The following is a 19,762-nucleotide window of genomic DNA, read 5'->3' as shown; positions in this document are numbered from 1 at the left end:
CTCTCGCTTATTCGACCTTACATAACCTCAGCAGTTGATGCAGTGTCACTGTCACCTACAAACAGATCTTTACACCTCTTAAGCCAGAACTTTGCATTTGCTAAGCATTTCCCTTGGTATGAATCCCGTGAGACGCACAAAAACAGAATATCGTCGTTTCCTACCATATCCCTACCAATTTAACATTCATCGTGGTTTTACTCACTCACCCATAAAAGTTTCCGTGAGCAAGAATGTAAAGTTTCCTGCACACTAGACAATTTTTCAAATTTGTTCTTTGAGCACCCAATACCTTTATATTAATTTATCGTAGATAAACATAATCCCGGGATCAAAAATGACTTTTTAAAAAATCTGTAGATTTTAATGATGCGGGTCTTGTATCATGGCCAACTTTTTTGTACGATGAGCTGTTTCTGCTGATTCCATAAATTTCACTGATTTCAGTTCATTTTGATGTTCACTTTTTTTTTTTAGTGTTCTGTCTGACGACAGGATCCTTCCAACCTCATCAGGTTGTCAGGGACCTGCTCATACATATATACATTCTTGGCAGAGATGATCAGAAGTGGTTTGCCATTGCCTTCTTCTGTGTGTGAGTGGAGTAATTGTTGGGATGCCACGGAGAAACCGGGGAAGCCCCCGGAGGAAAACTCCGTGATTCCTAGACCACGGCCTTGCCCAACACAAGTTATAAATTTGAGCACCACCGGGAATTGAACCCGGAACCCCAGGCTTACAAGGCTAGTGTTCTGACCGCTAGACCACCGTGGCGGTAAGTTCACTTATTACAGATGCAAATCTACTAGACGCAACTACAGATAATTAATTATATATGCAGAACGGGTAATAGTACTACACACATCACAGCGTTTATTAAAACCAACAGACAAATCGCACTTGTTAAAACTGACAAATAAACCGACACAGACCAAAAACAGATTCACCAAATTTCAGTACGTAACACCTAATATCAAATATAACTGAAATCCGTCCACTAATTTCTAAACTTCGTGCAAACTTTGTGGTTTATTAATGAATTCAAAATATGGAAAAAAGCAGTCGTGGCCTAATTTAAGGCACTATCACTGCATCTGCGTGGCAGAACAGATAAAAGAAAGCTTGTCAGGACAGCCGCCCTCTGGCCCAAGATTTGAACCAGATACCTCACGAATACGAAAAGAATTTCTAACCAACCAAGGGCGATGTTAAAATTGAAGAAAATAAATTCTAAAAACAATACGTGCATTCGACAAAACGTTTTGCATCTCTGAGAAATTCAACAGCACACATGCTGAAGTGCGAAAGTGAACACGCTGTAGTATCGATCGCTGTGCTAAACAGACTTAATAAGGAAATGTACATACAGCATAACGAGCTATTCACGGTTCTACATGTTCGTTGTAGGCATATCAGGGCAACGGTTGAGCCTACAGTTTGTTCAATTTCGACAGAATATCGCTTCAGAGGCGCCAACCCGAAAACAGTGTAATGATGCCACGTCAGAATGAAGTTGGTGCCAAATTTGAAAACGTCCGCTCAAATTTCTCATTATAAAATATTTGAGAAACATATCCAACAAATTCCGCTGAAAAGTTAATCAAATGAAAAGTGTTAGGTCTTTGGACGAGCACATGTTCAAACAAAGGATCTTGCTTTAGCCACAGCCGGTATAAATATTTATGAATTCGTACCGCAAAGAAAACAAACCTCTTCACCATTGCAAAGATCAAATGATTAATTCTGTTTAAGGAAATAATCGTTGTTTATATTGAGAATCATACGAAACCCATAAATACAAAATGTTCAGTTACTAATCACTGAAGGAGGTGGGGCGTATAGTTAAAATGGGCTTTAAAGTTTTAATAATGTATCAATAACAAAACCACTAAAACACAAATCCTTCTCAATTTTTATAAAATCTGATTACTGCAAGCTTTCGAACAACCTCAATTTGTTTACTTCCCTTAACGTGACAGATGAAGTTTTACTAAACACAAAAATACGTAAAATTAATTTTACACATTTTAAATTTCAAGTTTATAGAAACATCACAGACTCTTGAAACAACGTAACAAATACATTTCTGCATTGTCGCCACGTGCACAGAAACAAAACAAAAGAATTGAACAGAATCAGCGACTAATAAAAATAAACTCCAGACTTAAATTGGTGCTCAAGGCTACGTATTTATCGCAGTTCACTAACGACGATAATCGTGCTTCCCAAAGCTTAACCCTATAAATTGACTGCTGATGTCGAACCATCGACGCTTGTTAACGGCATGACCCCGTGGTCCGGACATCAGCTGGCGGTGTACGAACACAGCCCGCACGTTTTACAAACGACGGTGAGAGGCTAGAGTTACGGCCCAAATTAATTTTGCGTTGGAACATATTTTCTGGATGCAACATGAATCATAAATGGGGACAAAAATGCCCAATTTTAGGGGCGAAAACTCTTCCGAAGAAATCCCTTGATAAGTAGAAGGGATAAAAAAGTAAATCTATTCCGCTACGCGCCATGTGGGTGCCTCAGGCGGAGAGGCGGTATAGCACGTACCTTTCCGGCATAAAATATATATATCGAACATATTAGGAAGACATTTTGCAACACGTGCACACTGAAAAGGCGCCATTGTCTCATTCTTTCTACGAACTAGAGCGCGCCACTCAGAGTAGTCAGACTAGTGTTACAGTGCTTCCATCATCACGTGGTAAAATTCTGCGTCCGTTGTTTTTCTCAAGTAATATTGTAATGTACACCTATCGACTATTTTACACGCCCACATATGTGTGATTAATACGCATCACAAATCTCGGCACAATCGCTAATTACAACGGATAATAAATATATCTTAAATTTGTAGCAACAAGCCCCGACTTCCCCTAAATACGGCCAAACGCTAACATTACTTGTGTTGCCACAGTATGAACTGAAGGAAAATTAAGAGGGGTTGGCGGTTGGAGGGGAATATAATCTTGCGTTTTTGGAGTTCCGTACACGTGATAATATGTTTCTGTGATATCCTTAAGAATATATTTGTCAGCACAGTGTAAGAGGTACAACAGAACATGATTCTAGTTCCTAAACTGTTTACGAATTTTACAGTTATTGCCTTCTAGTACTTTCAGCGGAATATAGCCTATACGCAAGCCCATACGCAAGCCCATACGCTTAAAACATTTCCCTGTTAATATATTATTTCAAACTGGAATAAAAAACAAAAAAATCATAATCGACGTTTGTACCTCTGGAGAATTTGCAGCCATGAATGTTGCCGCATTTCCCAGAATCCCAACTACAGGAGGGAAAAGAGAGGGGGGGGGGGGCAAAACTGAGTTTCAACAATTCAAATTTCTAAAATTCCGAACAACGTTTCTGAATGCGTACTGAATCTACTAAACATCTTGAAGACTCCCTTTTAGATCCTGGAAATTTCGCAGATCGACAACCAATGTTCTGCAATTTTAAATAAATATTTGTCGATAGTCTTCCGGACGACATTTTTCTTTATTCCTTCGTGACTGTCCAACCCTCTGACCCCTATCTACCCTCCGCGTGACGTAACTCTACAGACTACTTATCACTGGCAAAGAGACAGACGGCCTTCCTACAACAGTCGAGTGTTCCGTCACAGATAAATGGGAGCGGTTAGCTCAACTTATCTCTGGTGGACCAGCATATCCCTCAGTTCCGTTGCTTCTTTAACTGCAGAGGCCATCTACACCTCAGATGAAGAACCAGGCGGAAGATGAAAATTATAAGAGGAACTTCATATACTATACTGTTCACCAAATATATAAATAATCATTAGGGCGATGAAAGCAAAGAAAACGAGATGAGAGAAGATGAAAAAAGACAAGCACATTAAAATTTCAGTCGAGAAAACTCATTGGAAGAGAGAACTTGGGAGACTTAGACGGAGAAATGATAATATTAAAATGGACAAAAAGTGTGAAATCAAACTGGGTCAGAACTTTACCATAATCCCGGCAACGAAAAAAAAATGGTTTCATAAAAGGCGAAAACTTTCTTGACCAGCTGAGATAATATTAGCTACTGGAGAAAATTTCAAGGCAATCTGAGCACATTCCAGGAATATGGAAGTCAATTACGGTGCAGGGTTACAAAATGAGGACCGCAACAGATTAGAATCTCATACAAATTTTAAGACACGTAACTTCAAGGAAAGAGACCGCTTGATAAATCTGGATGTACGTAATATAATATTAAAACAGATCTCAATATATCTGATGTGACAGTACTGGGTGAAAACTGGCTTAGTGTTTGTAGCTCGGTTAGTAACGTCGTGCGGACTTGTAGGTATTCATAGATACCAACATCTAAAAAAAACATATTAAACCCTAAAGATGGAAACAGCAACTTGAGTGAGTTAAACGATACAAAATATACAATTATTGGTACGTCGGACACTCAGAAAACTATCTTAGTGACTGTGAACGTTCTCATCAACAGACTAGGTTCACAGATACGGATCCTAGTCCTTGACTTCTCAGCGCCCGTTGGATAATCCATCTGCAAGTTCAGCCAGGACTAATTATATGGTTCAAGTGGGCAAAGGCCTACAAAAGTTAATCTCAAAACGCAGACAAGTTGCACAATCACGCTTCACACTTCACGGGTGTTTCGACGTCCACGCGTTCTGCCGATCAGTTTCATGTGCCAGTATTAAAATATACTCCTGTTCCCTGCATGCCACAGCTGCACTTACTTCTTGGTACTTCAGAAGTAGGCAGTAATATCTGAAGAAGCAGGCCAACTCTGACACAAATGAGTCAAGGCACATGCACTCAAAGCCTTTGTATAGACGAAGGCAAAACAATTTGGCGCGTGATCGACCGTTACGAGCGGCTCGCAACGGTCAAGCCTTCGCCGTGCCTTCCTGAAAACATTTATCTCAGCAAAAATCTGAAAGAAAAAAACTGCTGTTTTAAAAATATCATGAATTGTAACCAACTGTTTATTAAATATACCAATACATTTAAAAAATATTTGACACGAAAAACCGGTGGCGAATAATAATAATAACAATAAAAACATTTGCCTGAGGCTAGGACCGATATCACCGCAAGTAATTGTAAAATATTCATGTGTAAAAAATGCAGACAAAAGAAATTTATTTAAAATTAAAAGTGCAATAAACAGAACTACGATATTGATTCGTAAAGGTTATGTAGGATTTGAGGTTTCCGCGGCGGTGCGTTTCAAGATGTCTGTCTTCTGGTTTGTTGCGCCGTGTAGTCTGGTACAAGTTACGTTGTGTTAATCTGCGATCAGACTGCAAGGCGCAACAAACCAGAAGACAGACATCTTCATAAAGGTTAGGTTGGATGGTTTCGAATCTCAGAGTCCCATATCCACCTTCCTGATCACCGATAGCGCATGGTATTCTGATTAACAAAGCGAAAAATCATTCAGTTTTTTCAGCTACAGTCAAACAACTACACGGTACCTGCGTAATATGCCAACACTTACGAGACATGACATCTACGAGGTGCGATCAGAAAGTTTACAGACTGTGTCAATAGCGGGCGAACCGGATGTAGTACGAGCTTCTGCCGGTAAGGGGTTGGGCCTACATTCATTGTGAATCAGTGTGCCTGCCGGCATCATCGAATTAGCATTTGTTTCTTAGTTACGGGCGTTTTCGTAGTGCATTACACCGACCCTCCTGCGATTTCGGAATGGCGGATTTTCATGAACAAAGAGTGTGCATCAAATTTTGCCAAAGACTCGCCAAAACGGCTACGGAAACCTATGAAATGCTAAAGCAAGCATTTGGGGAGTCCGCAATGGGTCGTGCACAAACTTTTGTGTGACATTCACGTTTTAAAAATGGCCGAACCTCTGTCGATGATGACGAGCGTTCTGGACGACCATCTTCGAGCACAACGCCCGAAAATGTGACGAAGATTCGGCCGGCCATTCACGAAGATCGACGTCGTACCATCAACGACTTGTGCGACATTGTTGGGATAGGCTATGGGACCTGTCAGCTGATTCTAAAGGAAGAACTCCACATGCGACGCATCCTGTCTGAGGACCAGAAGCAGAATCGACTTCTCGTTTGTCAGGAGCTCAAAGATCTTGCAAGAACCGACCCCAACTTCCTTTCTAAGCTCCGTGTGACTTCTCCCTCTTCCCAAAGATGAAAATTCAGCTAAAGGGAAGGAGATTTGAGACGATAGAAGAGATTCAGGCAGAATCGCAGATGGTGCTTGACAGGCTGACAAAGAAAGATTTCCAGGGATGCTTCCAGGCTTGGCAGCGGCGCTGGGATCGTTGTGTTCACTCCCAGGGGAACTACTTCGAGGGTGATGGATGAATTTAATACCTGAGATAAGTGTACGGGGTTTTATAGGCGCAGTCTTGAAACTTTCTGATCGCACCTCGTACGTAGCTACTGAGATCAGCGGGCAGACGCGGATGTTGTGTATTACTCCGCGCGCCTGCGCAGGAGTTACCGCTACGGACTTCACGCAGAGATGCACAATTATTACCTTATTTTTTTCCGTAAACAAGCAAAACCACGGTCCGCAAACACACGAAAGATGATGATCTGATATATATGTACGTATTGAAAGACTTTGTATAAAGATAAAGCTGTCCGTGGTACTTATAAAAACTCCACAATATCAAGATATGCTTCGTAGTCGAATAGTCAGCTTCACGCTGAGGCCCTAGAGCTGGTGTGGACGGGCAGCCTGTATACCACATACAACACTGAGTGTACTTCGGCTAACTTCTTGCAATTTTAGAACAAATTGTTGTCTTTCTATTGGGTCACCCTTCTAGTTTTCAGACAGGAACTCCGACGTCATCGCAATAGACAACAAGACTAATGTTTCCATGTTTTCCCATAAGACCTGAACTTCGAGCATCGCTATTTGAAGGTTAGTGGGGAGAGGGTTTTGAACAAAACCCCCACGAACGGAGGGTGTACCGTAACTATATTTAATACAAAAAGATACAAGAATGGAAGCAAAGAGTTATTTTATACTAGCCAACTTAACTATACTGCTTTTTTTACAACGGACTGAATCAGGCATGCGTCATAGTGGCGTGAGAATCGATGTGAAGCCAACGTCAACCTACACATGCATTGCACTTCTATACCCCGGGCAGCTGCTAGTACGGACAGCCGAACAATGTCCCACCGAAGGTCCTGTCAGTTACAGGCACAATGAAGCTCCGAGTGGGATGTTCGAGTAATCTCATCGCTCGGGGCAGTCGAGTGGCCGCGGAATGACAGTGGGAAAACTTAAAAGCACGTGTGTAAGGGCAGCCTGTTTCCAGGCCGAGGTCCGATGCCCGGATCTTTCGAAACAAGAAGCGCTAACCATTACACCATTCTGTGTGTTAACTGCATTTCTTGCTGCTATACCCGATTCCACGATGATTCAGAGGTTACGTAAAGAATACACCTACCTTCCTACTACCTCTTCTAAAAACACTTTGGTGGCATTGGAACTTATTTTATCTGTGTACATTTATCACTACTCTGTAAACACGACTCCTTGCACAAAAAATGAAGAGTACATTATTTAAATACAGCATAACACAACACGTATTAGTAGGAATGATTCAAGCCAATGTGTGCGAAACGGTCAGTAACATAGACCAGTTCCAGTCTGCGGGAGCCTTTGCCATTCCAAGATACAGCCGCCCCCCCCCCCCCCCGATACTTCAAAATATAGAAGACGGTTACGCCTCCGAAAGAAAGATCCTAAGACTATGACTTACAATAATGGTTAACAACTTTATTTAGTCCCATACCTCACCAAAAGAAATAAAACAAAGACACATACCTTACTATAACAATTTTAAAACAATGAAAGTACTGTGTGTGGGTTCTGTTTCTGAAACAGCCTACTCCACTGACCGACCCTTCCTGTCGTATTGTTTACTTTGTTTCTCAAACATCGTGGAATACGGTATAGCATTTCTTCAGCAATTTAATATCAGACTTCACGAAACCACAGATATTTACATGAATAAATATGGCTATAAAAAGCCTTTCAGCGAATAAACTCCCATACAGTGGAATCTGTTACAAGCAGTCATGGCTGGTGAGTTATTTCGGTTAAATTCTTAGGACTGAATACATGTTCTTTTTATGGTTAGTGCTTTACCCCACTGTGGAATAAATGAATACTTTCTGCGTAGCAGAACAATTCAGAAAAACAGCTCCTACATTGAAGTAGATTTGTATGCTTTACTCTTCCAGAAGCATTTTAATATGTTGCCAGTGCCCATACTAGATTCTAAATTATATTATTTACAGTGTGCTATTCATAAGACAAATACAAAAATTACGAGAGAAAAAACCAATTTATTAAATTATCAGGTATCTTAATTTTGAGAACAATGTTGTTTACCATGGCTAAAAGACATCCTATCAGGAAGTCTCAGTTTATACATGTAACCACCGAAGTGCATTCTTTCTGCCAAGAAAAAAGTTTGTAAATAAAAAATATATATTACCACAAACAGCGATAATGCAACTTTTGTGCGTTCTTGAAGATTAGTCAGGTACACATGCACCTGACCAGGTCAGAAACGGTCTTGTTTTTTAACAAATACTATTACAGTAAAATTTTAATACACACAGAATAAACATGTCATAGACGTAAATAAGTATTTTTACATTTTTCTGCATTAATATTTGACTAAATCAGGTTAAATTAAAAGATATTTGATTAAATTAAATCACGTTAAATGCTCATGTTAATTGGCAGATGAAAGGCATTATGTCAGTAACATCCCACTGTGGAAGGAGAGATGAACATCAAGGAACAGGTGACCACGGCGGACTCCATTCGGGCCGATTCATGACGCAAAAGTACCGTTCACTGTTCTACAGAACACACTGTAGACTGTGTAATTTTCAAGTAGCGCTTCACAAAGGGCGGTAATGAGACATTCTCCAACCGCTTATCTTTCTACGCCACTAGTCACAGAACTGGGACAGATCATTCATAACTTCCGGGTCTAACGAATGAAAACTTCTGCAAAAAAGAAAAAAAAAACACGGAGCACAGCGTCATCGCTTTACAAGTACATGCCTTGCACTGCAAAATCGGTTTACAATGACGAAGCTTCATTTAAAACAAACGATTTAAAATCATTCTCCAAAGATGTGTCTTTTTTATTCGTTAAAGAACACTAAAAACTTTAGACAATACCCACTGTTTGACTTACATTTATAAAATACGACGTTTCGGGAGCTCATCTACTCCCCTCGTCGTAGCAATCATACTGACAAATTCTTATTAGTTATGTTTTATATTAAAGGCAGCGTTAAGGCCCAAACCCTTGACCTTTTGGGGTATTCCTAGCATTCTAGTAGTCTAGTGATCATCGTGGTATTCAAAGGCCCCGGGTTCTAACCCAACAGTTTCCACTAATATCTAATTTAAAGTGTTAAAAAAGAATATGTATTTTAATTTGATGTAACTGTACAATGTAAACAATTTGTCAACGACAACCAATCACCTTAAGGCGAAAGTAGAGCCATTCTCGAAACGTCCAGTATATCAAATATACCTCACACAATGGATAATGTCTGACAATTTCTTGTAAAATTAAACTGATTCACTCCAGTACGTACTTAACACGACCACTAACCTCGAACTAAGATGAACTCTGAGTAACAATATCCGATTCTTCACAGTCCAGAAGCTGTTGCACAATGATTTTAACCGCAGGAGTTAAGCGTATAAGAATTCACTTCCGTACAAGTTGCTATGACAACCAAATACCAGAACACGAACTCCGGAGTACGTAGACTAGACGCCACTAAAAGGTACCGAAACACACTCTCGCGCGGTTATAAACAGAATGTGTAAGAAGCTTCAAAATAGCTCGATCCGACGACTCATTCTTCCAGCAGACGGTGACGTGTTCACGAGATAACTGACTGCTTCACCACGTTCAATCCGCGTCTGCATTTCTATGGTTACAGCATTCTACAATATTACACGTTAGAATTAAACGTTTCCACAATAGCTTGACCTTTATAGCCGAAGCTCGTCTACATATTAAATAATTCTGTCCGTACCGCAAAGAAAACACAACAATTCATAATTACAAAGACCAATCTGTTAATGCTGTTTTGAGTAAATAATCCCAGATTATACTGACCGGTACAAAATTCACAGCTACTGACTGTTAAAACAGGTGGTACATATGGTTCCCGCTAAATTTCGTGGGTTTAAATTAGTATATTACGATCTACAGTGGGTCATCATGGAATTGTTGCAAACCACGAAGAATGTATCATTTGAGAACACGATTAAAAGATCAACGCTCAATGGCACAAAAATATATTTTAACCTAATTCTGTGCAACGCGAGATATATATATATATATATATATATATATATATATATATTTTCCCAATCTGGTATGATAGATAATTTCACGAACGTAAAAATAGTTACTAATCATAAACACACACTCCACATATGAAAAGCGCAAGCCATAAAATGTTAATTTAATACATATAACTTGCATCAATCATTTTTTCGAAATCAGTATGATATTGACACAGACTGCATTAAACAAACACGCAGTGGTCAGATAATATCCACTCGTCCGTACGAATGTTTCATCTCTCAACTGAGATCGGTTGCTGTTTCGGTGTTTCGTATTGGTGGAGCGCGCCGAACAGGGTGGAGGGATGTCTGTCTGTCTGTCTGTCTACACGTAATTTGTCGAGTATATTCAATTTAAAATACAGCACAGTACGTTCAGTGCAAAATCAATTATGAAAGAGAGTGTTCAGTGACAAAGTTGTACGCAAATGTCAATTCCCGAGACCGGCTAAAACTCCATGACACACCGCCAATGGTGCTCCCAATACGTATCAAGCAAATTTCCACAAAAACAATAAAATCAAGTAACCCAAATAACAGTAGTTCCTGTCGGGAGCAGGGAAGATACAGTCGCGTTTAACTTTGTAAGTAAATGCATTGTAGAATAAAAATTATCGTGAACTATGCATACAACAACAAATCACATGAAGCACAAATTAAAAATTACAGATTTTTCTACACAAACAGCACAAAACATACTAAACTGAAGGTATACAACGTTTTTGTGAAAAGTTCTTCGACATGGTCAATAGTTCTGTTTAAGAAAATGCAATGAAAAATAAGTCGGCCAATAAAGTATGAAAGTTTCGAAGAATGAGTTTGAAAAACTGACTGTACCACAATTTTCTAACATATGTTACATAATTCCTAATACAAATATTTATTCGCTAAAATGTATCCTTTGGCTTACGAAAAAGACAAATATTTGAAGTTTTTCAATTTCAATTTATCTTCGTTCAATTAATGCCCGCGCTAAATACACATACAAAGGCCCAAAATCAGCCGAAGATGTTAATAAATAGACCGTTCGAAAAAAAGACGAATTAATTTTAAATTCACAGTTTAAAAAGTAGTAGCACTGAGACCGGAGAATTAATCAATTAAAAGACTACAGAGTCAATCGGCGATTGAACACACAAGGAATTACTATTTCAGATACACAAACTCTTACACGAGCACCAAATTGGCGATATTTATAGAAGTCAAAGAATAAAGCAATTTATTTATTTATTTAGTGTTCTGTCTGACGACAGGTCCATATGAACAGGATCCGTCCATCCTTTTCTCGGACTGGGACCTGTTCATATACGTTCTTGGCAGATGATCCAGAAGTGGTTTGCCATTGCCTTCTTCTGTGTGTGAATGGAGTAATTGTTGGGATGTGGGATGCCACGGAGGAAAACTCCGTGTTGCCTAGACCACGGCCTTGCCCAACACAAGTTATAAATTCGGGCACCGCCGGGAATCGAACCCGGGACCCTAGGATTACAAGGCCAGCGTTCTAACCGCTAGACCACCGTGGCGGTAATAAAGCAATAGCAAATGTTAATTTGTTTCACTGCCTACCGCGTGCAGTAACTGGCAGCATAATTAAAAAACATACAAATTTAAAAATAGCAGAAGGTGGAAACCACCGTGTTCCCCTAATTAAAAACCCACAAGAGGATGCATTATTTACAAACTCAATTATTCTCATCAACTGTTTGTATTTCATCAGAATCACATAAAATGTTAAAATTTCTGAGACTTGAGGCAAATGATACGTCGAAACCAGTCATTCCTCATGCGGTCATCATACATAATGTCCTCAAAAGACGTATACACATTCAAGAATCCATTGTTCCCGCCCTTCGTCATCTGTATAGCGAAGGGGGCAGGTATCAACAAAACACATTACCATCGTGACGTCAGGACCTATCCTGACCCATGGCTAGGACGCAGAGGATCTGTTGAGTACCCCCACGATCGCCAGATTTAACCCCCACCTGCCTTTTCTCGTGGTGGAACTTGAAGGACGCTGTGTACAGCGCAAAGCCAGGAACACTTCAAGAGCTCTGGCAAGAAACGGAACGGTCTTGCGCAGTCGCCACAGCAGAAGATTTCGTGGTCGCTGTCAGCTGTGTCACGAAGCTGGCGGCGGCCATTTTGAACACCTGCACCAGATTGTCTAATTCACTAAATGCCGATGCTGACAGATGTAATGGTTTAGTTTATTAAGATGTCTTCATTACATTTATCGAATATGCTGGTCCACGCCATTCGATACATGGACGATACTATAAGCTTCATTCAATGAGATACAGAATTTAACTGGGCAGTTTCCGAACTTTAACATTTATTTTTCATAATTCGTGGCGATTCAAATTATTGTCCGATATGAAACTGTTACTCATGATCATAACGACAGAATTAATAAACACGCATACAAAATCTAATTTCTTTAGTAGTCTAATTATCTGTTAAAATGTAACCAGAGAAATAATGCTGCTACCTGTGATGGCTACACAGATGACTTAATTTTTTAAAAATGAAATATGTTGTCCTTCTTCTGTCCCGAATTAGTCACACATAGGAGTACACCCTTCATGAAAATATTACACCTACCCAAATTAGGTATCCTGCCTCTACCATTTCCTACAATTTCGTCTCCCATGTACAATTATTTTACATTACACCATGGCTATAAAAACACGTTTAATAACGGTGCATCTAATTCGACAAAAAAGAACATACACCGTCGAATGAGGAAAATAATTATCGGACCCCCAGCGACATCGAACACGTCTGGAGACAAACGGTGATGTTCTGTGAATACACGGTTGTGGTCTACCTGACGTCACACATCGTCACAGATGGTTTTAGCAAAAGTTGGTAATCTTAAAAATACATCAATCGTCCCTGTCAAAAAGCACTGAGGATGAGATTAAAAATTCATTTATCAAACCGGAGCGCCAAATTAATCCATACTTCTGTGTTCACGCGGAACATTAAAATGCTTCAGTAACAATCCGCTGTTCGCATGAGCTCATATTAGAGTGGAAAGCTTCGTAGCCCCATGTTATACATGGGCAGTGTTAACAACATACGATCGATGTTAAACTAAACCACGAAAGACAGAGAGAGAATATCGGCGAAGTCTTTCAAGTCATAATAACGACCTCGTGCTTTTCAACGACGATTATAAATTGCACAGAAACACTCTAATGAAATATACAACGGAACTTTAAAAAGAGCTTATGGAGTCGCTTGCGTTGAATGTCGCTTCAGAACCACTTAACCGATAATTAATTTTCCCGGAGTTACACGACTAAACACACGAAGGCTACGTTTACCTATGCAAATATGATGGGCTACGTTTTCCCGCCCAAACTTGGACATGCTACGTCACACACGCGGGGCCGAAGCGTCATTAAATCATGACGTTACTACAATCAATGAAGCATTCAACGTAAACCTGAATATCATGTTTTTCGTATTAAAGCATGTCTTGTGTTCAACATTACCTGCAAGAATGGCATCTTAACTTTCCATTCTAATATAAGATTTACACAACAATATAGCCTATCACGAAAAAGCGTTATATACAAGTTCAGTTTGCCTCTATGCTTAGACTGAAAAACATAACGAAAAATGGCACTATAAGTTTTCAGAAATACTTGTTAATTTCGTATGCTGGTCACGAACACATGGGCGCCAGATACAAATAATCTCACACGCCCTTCTAAAAACTCAATTCATAACGAATACGTCCACTTGAAACCGAAATTAACCTCGACTGCCCAAAAAGGTGTTCTTTAACCCCAAAACAATTTCATATTATTCCACAAAACAGGTTTATTCGACGAAAAATGTGACAAAATTAAGCATTTTCTATCTTCTATTAACTTTTAATTGGCGAATATTTATAGAAACACAACAAGTTCCGAAGTTGATGTAAAAGATCCATTAGAAATGTTCCGCAGGCTTCCACACAAAAGTTGAATCAAAACGTAGTAATTCAGGTAGCCTTACCACACACAATCTCGACGTGCGGAAGTTGACAGACACAGAAGACGGGAAATGTGCCCAAAGTAGAACAAACTTGGCAAAGTTAACAACGTACGGTTTTTGCTGTCCGAATCAGATGATTACACAACAAAATATTAAAGACTGCATCAGGGAAGATGTTGTTACATAACGCTCGTCTCGTTAACGGCGAGACGCACCTACATTTGGAAATACGCCATCTGGCTCCCTTCCTAGCTTATTGACATCATCGATTCACTGCAATCTATAAGATGTCACACAATTACAAATTTGATATTCCGCCTTACTCTGAGTCTGACAGCATTTTGCACTATAACAGAAGAGGGGGTAAACATTGGAATTTGATATGAGACAGCTAAAAAGCTGACGACTCCAAACTGCCATCCTGTAGGCAGGAAAACAGGCCTCGAAAGAACTCCAAACGGCGACAGATACCAACAGCTTCCTTCCATTCTAGGAACTACTGAACCATTACACTAACGGAACAAAATCACCTAACGGGAGAGACAGTTTCTAAAATCAAATACAATCCAAACAGCCAAACCGAAACGTCGACTGCAGTGGACGCTCAAATGCAAAGCTAGGATAATCGCTACGAAACCCGTAATTGTGAAAAGTCTCTCGTAACTCCTCCAGACCTATATTGAAGTAGGCCACGGCAACTTTTACACTCCTATGTATCCATACATGACCGCGCTGCCACTGATCATTTGACGTTACCTAACCTCTCTTGCAGATACACCGTATAATATAACTTTGTGACTGACGTGCTACACAAAACTATCATTAACCACATTTAGTTCACATCATCGTTAGAAACATTTTAATATTATCCTCCATCACACGTCTCTCAAAGTTATCTCTTTAGATTAGGTTCCTCTGTCAAAATTACGAACTTAAATGTAGATCCCTATCTTCATATGCATGCTACAAGCTGTATCCATCTTAAGGTTCTTATATGTACTCACCGTAAGAGACGGTATAATATCTGGTGAAACTGAAGTTCTTCGCTGTGTAATTTTCTCCATTCCACTGTTATTTCACCTCACTGGGTCCAGAGATTCTCCTAGCACTTAGTTCTTGTATACCCACAATCCGTCAGCACAAGAACAAGGGAACTCTGTAAATGGGTCCAATTTTAATTTCGCAGTTAGTTTTATAGATCATAGATCTAGGACCAGGCCGTGTGTTGGGAGATATTACATATCGACGTTACGTGTGTGGTAGCAAAGAAACAAATAAACCAACAGTAGCGTAAATGACTAGCTCCGATTCAAGCGAGAAGCCTTGTGAAACAGAACATCTCACAGCAAAACACGGACGCGCCTGCGCAGAACGTCCTCTATACACACGTCGCGCAAATGGCATTGTCCTTCCTCCCCCGTTCCAGCACTCGATACACTGATTCCACCACCTAGTACACGTTACACACTCGAATCGCGGGTTTGAATCCGGCTCAGAGCTAATGTCCTGTGAAGGTCTTTCTTAAGTATTGTTCCTAATCTAAGATGCCCTGTCGCTCGTATGAGTGACATTAAGAAATTCCTCTCTCAGAATTTGAGGGCGGTGAAGATGTCGATGCTGGCCTTCCAGGTAGCAACGTCTTGCAGACTTGTATTAACATTTATGACAATGGCTGATTCATTGAGATACGAACATTAGGTGTTAAGCAAATTCACCATTGCAGACCACTAGCTTGTTATTTTTATGTCAAGACTAATATCAGTGGCGATTGTTAGGATTTAACCCAGGACCTCCTGAATACTCGGTCAGCACAAACACAAACTAAAACGAGCATTATTGGAGGCCCTTGTAGTACAGTAGTTAGTGAACTAGCCTATATTCATGAATCACAACTACTCGTCACTAATCCTAAAATAAAAAATAACAGGAAGTCTGTCAGCATGCTGACAGCAGACTGGGAGAAATGCCAACTCCTGAAACGTTATGTATATCACTACACTCCACATGTGGACAGATTATATACATATATATACTGAAAATACAGGTTGTACCAAAAAGATATCAACACGCAATCAATGACTTACATGAAGACATCTTAATAAACTAAACCATTACATCTGTCAGCATCGGCATTTAGTGAATTAGACAATCTGGTGCAGGTGTTCAAAATGGCCGCCGCCAGCTTCGTGACACAGCTGACAGCGACCACGAAATCTTCTGCTGTGGCGACTGCGCAAGACCGTTCCGTTTCTTGCCAGAGCTCTTGAAGTGTTCCTGGCTTTGCGCTGTACACAGCGTCCTTCAAGTTCCACCACGAGAAAAGGCAGGTGGGGGTTAAATCTGGCGATCGTGGGGGTACTCAACAGATCCTCTGCGTCCTAGCCATGGGTCAGGATAGGTCCTGATGTCACGATGGTAATGTGGGGAGTACATGTAACACAGTTTTAACTTCCAGTAACTTTGCGTTTCATAAGTCTTGTATGATTCTCTGGATAAACAAAGATTATTTCCTTCATCAGCACTAACCAGTTGATCTTTGCAATAGTGAAGAGACTTTTTAGGGGTATGACTGAATATTATTTAAACACAATTCAACTCCAAAAGGTTAAAATACCTGTCCCTCGTTCTAAAGTATTATATATGTCACGAAACTCAAAGTATGTGTAATGTACTTTTCACATGATTATAAATACCTGTTAAGGTTATAGTTACAACACATGCTGAGAGTGTCTTCCACCTGATGTGGACGTAAGTTAACATTCGTTGAAACTCTACAAAGAATGGTCGACTTATTTCGTACAGCAGCAACAGGAAAGTGTATCTGACACACACGTTAAACTGTTTCATTCGATTGCGTTCAAAATACAATGTTCAACAATGAAACTGTTTAAAACGGCACGATCCGTGTCACAAAAACAAGCGACTAAAGATTAATTAATGTGATGGAGAATCAGACTTTCTGGAATTACAGGGGTCCAGTGTTGCCACTGGGTAAAACAAATTTAAATTACCCTATCACACTAACAAAATATTTATCTTCAAACTTCGGAATGCGCTTCAATCATACGATTATTTTACTGAGCGACATGTTTCGCATAAAATAAATCCATCTTCAGGCCGATGTCTCTGCAAAGTATTCTCTTATTATAAATAGACTATAGGGAGTGTGCAAGACTTGACATAACCAAATTTACATTGAATTTGGTTAAATTTATTCTCAAACACTTCTAACATTCATCATAACAGAATAGTTTGCAAAGACAGTGGCCTGAAGATGGATAAACTATGTCCGAAACACATTGCCTGTAAAACAAATGCCAAGACATTTACTTCGTATGTTTCCCACTATAAACAGGGGTTAATTCCTTAAACGGCGCGAACAAATTAATCGCTGTAACGGTAAAGTGTGGTGTTTTCTTTGCGGTACGGACTGTTCTTATATATCATTTAGGCCAGCTTCGAGGCGTTAATCCGAACAGTTGTGTGTAGAAGACACGGTGTTACAGCGTGAGTGGGGCCCCCGATCCCAACCGACAAGATGACTTCCGCTTCTCAGTACATCAGCTTATTGGACTCGCCGCCAGACGTCATCTTTGTGAATATACACGACCCAACCAATTAACCCCTTTAAAGCCCAATGGCAACTCTATGTCCCACCTGCATCTCTTTATTTTTATGGACATGTTTCGTATGATTCTCACTGCCAACAAGAATTATTTTCTCCAACAGCGTAAAGAAAATATTTGTACCAGTGAAGAGACGTTCTCTTTGCGGTACGAACCAAATTCCTTAACATTATTAAGACGTGTTTTGGCATGAAATGGTTAACCTATACAACCATGAGATTACCGATATGGTTACAACACTTCTTTGTCAAGAACACAGACAACCTTGATCAACAATTACGTTAGTAGCTCTAATAAAACGACCAGACCAAACTACCTTATTCTTGGTCACGTGGAAGCTAAAGTACTTTGAAGAAGTTGATTTAAGTTGTCGGTTATGAACATTTTACAAACCGAGGGTAAAACTAGCGGTCGCTCGCGGGAAACAAGTTTATAAATGAAAATAATTCATAGAAAATTTCTGGCAACTTGTTAAAGATTATAATAACGTACCATTATAAGCACATTCACATATCACTCGACACGCCTTTAACAAAACCGGTCATTCTAAGCTGTTTTTACTTAAACAATGTTTTGCAAATTTTAGCAAATACTTAATTCTACGTAACTTCATATCTCCACGTTCCTAATTTACCATATGTTAACCAAAATTAATTCACTACAATATCATATTCAATTTCTGTTGTGATTCGCATGAATACATCCAAGTATTCATCGCTAAGACGCGTCCTAATTCTTGATTTGGCGTTCTTCATTAAGCTGGACAGTTGCTCACAACGATAGTTAATGTAAAATATTGCTGAAGTACTAACACACACATACTGCCTCCATCATGGGCAAATCTCACCGAATATAAATCTACAAGATAAAATAGAAATCCCAGTGTATTCAAATAAAACGGACGGAGATAACAGAATAAAAACATAAATATGCGAGATGTAAAAAAAATATGGGAATAAATTAAAAACGGAAAAGAGGTTGGGACATTATTTGAACGAGAAAATTAAATTCTTTGACGGGGCCATCCGATACGCGCAACCAATGCGAAAAATGCGGCAAATCCATGACCTGCCCGACATTTTTTCTCTTATACCAAATAGCATACAGCAGCGGATACGTCCACAGGGAAAGCAGAATCAGAAAAACGCAATCTTCCATTACTCTGTCCTTCGTAAACTCATCTCGATGTTATTATAAACGTTGGCCCAGAATAACGGACATACACAAAATTAAAAATGGAGTTCTATTTATAATAAATACTTTTAAAGGATTTTAAATTAATGGAAAGATGAAAACGTATAGGCCTACTCCTTGACGCAAAACTCTTCAATGACAAATCATGTCCCATGGGGGCGCTACGCAACTAATCCAACCGATACGGCATTGTCAAACACATTAAGAAACAGTCGGATCATTACGGATTATCTTAGGTCATACTACAGTTTTGTCGCTGAGGCAATTGGCATGGCTGACGGCCAAGTCAAATGGATCTTCAATGCAAGTTCCTAATGCAAAAGCGACTCATTACTTACACAGAGTACGTCATAATCGTCGTGGAACGACGACACGAAAGTCGGACGACGCAGAATAACAAGAGTTACACAAAACACACAAAATAAAACTGCATTTAAAAATATATAATCATTTTCATCCGTGTAGAAATTCATGCAAAGTCGAATATCACTGTTCATTTACAGGCATTCACGCTGAAGGACTGGTTTGACATTTGTGTGATGTTTATAAATG

At 39.6% G+C, this 19,762-nt stretch overlaps 1 protein-coding gene across 25 annotated transcripts in view; it reads right to left on the bottom strand.

Moving 5' to 3' along the window:
- The window catches only part of LOC110833927 (coiled-coil domain-containing protein AGAP005037), a 412,755-nt gene that overhangs the window by 171,275 nt on the left and 221,718 nt on the right, over positions 1-19,762 (bottom strand). The window contains exon 1 of one of the 25 annotated variants that reach the window (XM_087345637.1): positions 15,395-15,769. The exons of 23 other annotated variants lie outside the window; for them this stretch is intronic. The gene's annotated coding sequence lies outside the window, so the exon portion shown is untranslated. Of the gene's footprint in view, positions 1-9,651; positions 9,857-15,394; positions 15,770-19,762 lie in introns of those variants that run through there. One more of the 25 variants, XM_087345639.1, reaches the window with a different exon arrangement.

Source organism: Zootermopsis nevadensis, unplaced genomic scaffold, assembly GCF_977971745.1.
Source record: "Zootermopsis nevadensis isolate Lab colony 2312 unplaced genomic scaffold, Znev_1.0 Znev_ptg000009l, whole genome shotgun sequence".
Lineage (NCBI taxonomy): Eukaryota > Metazoa > Arthropoda > Insecta > Blattodea > Termopsidae > Zootermopsis > Zootermopsis nevadensis.
Note: the sequence above shows the minus strand (reverse complement) of the source record. Positions and strands in the feature narration are given on the sequence as shown.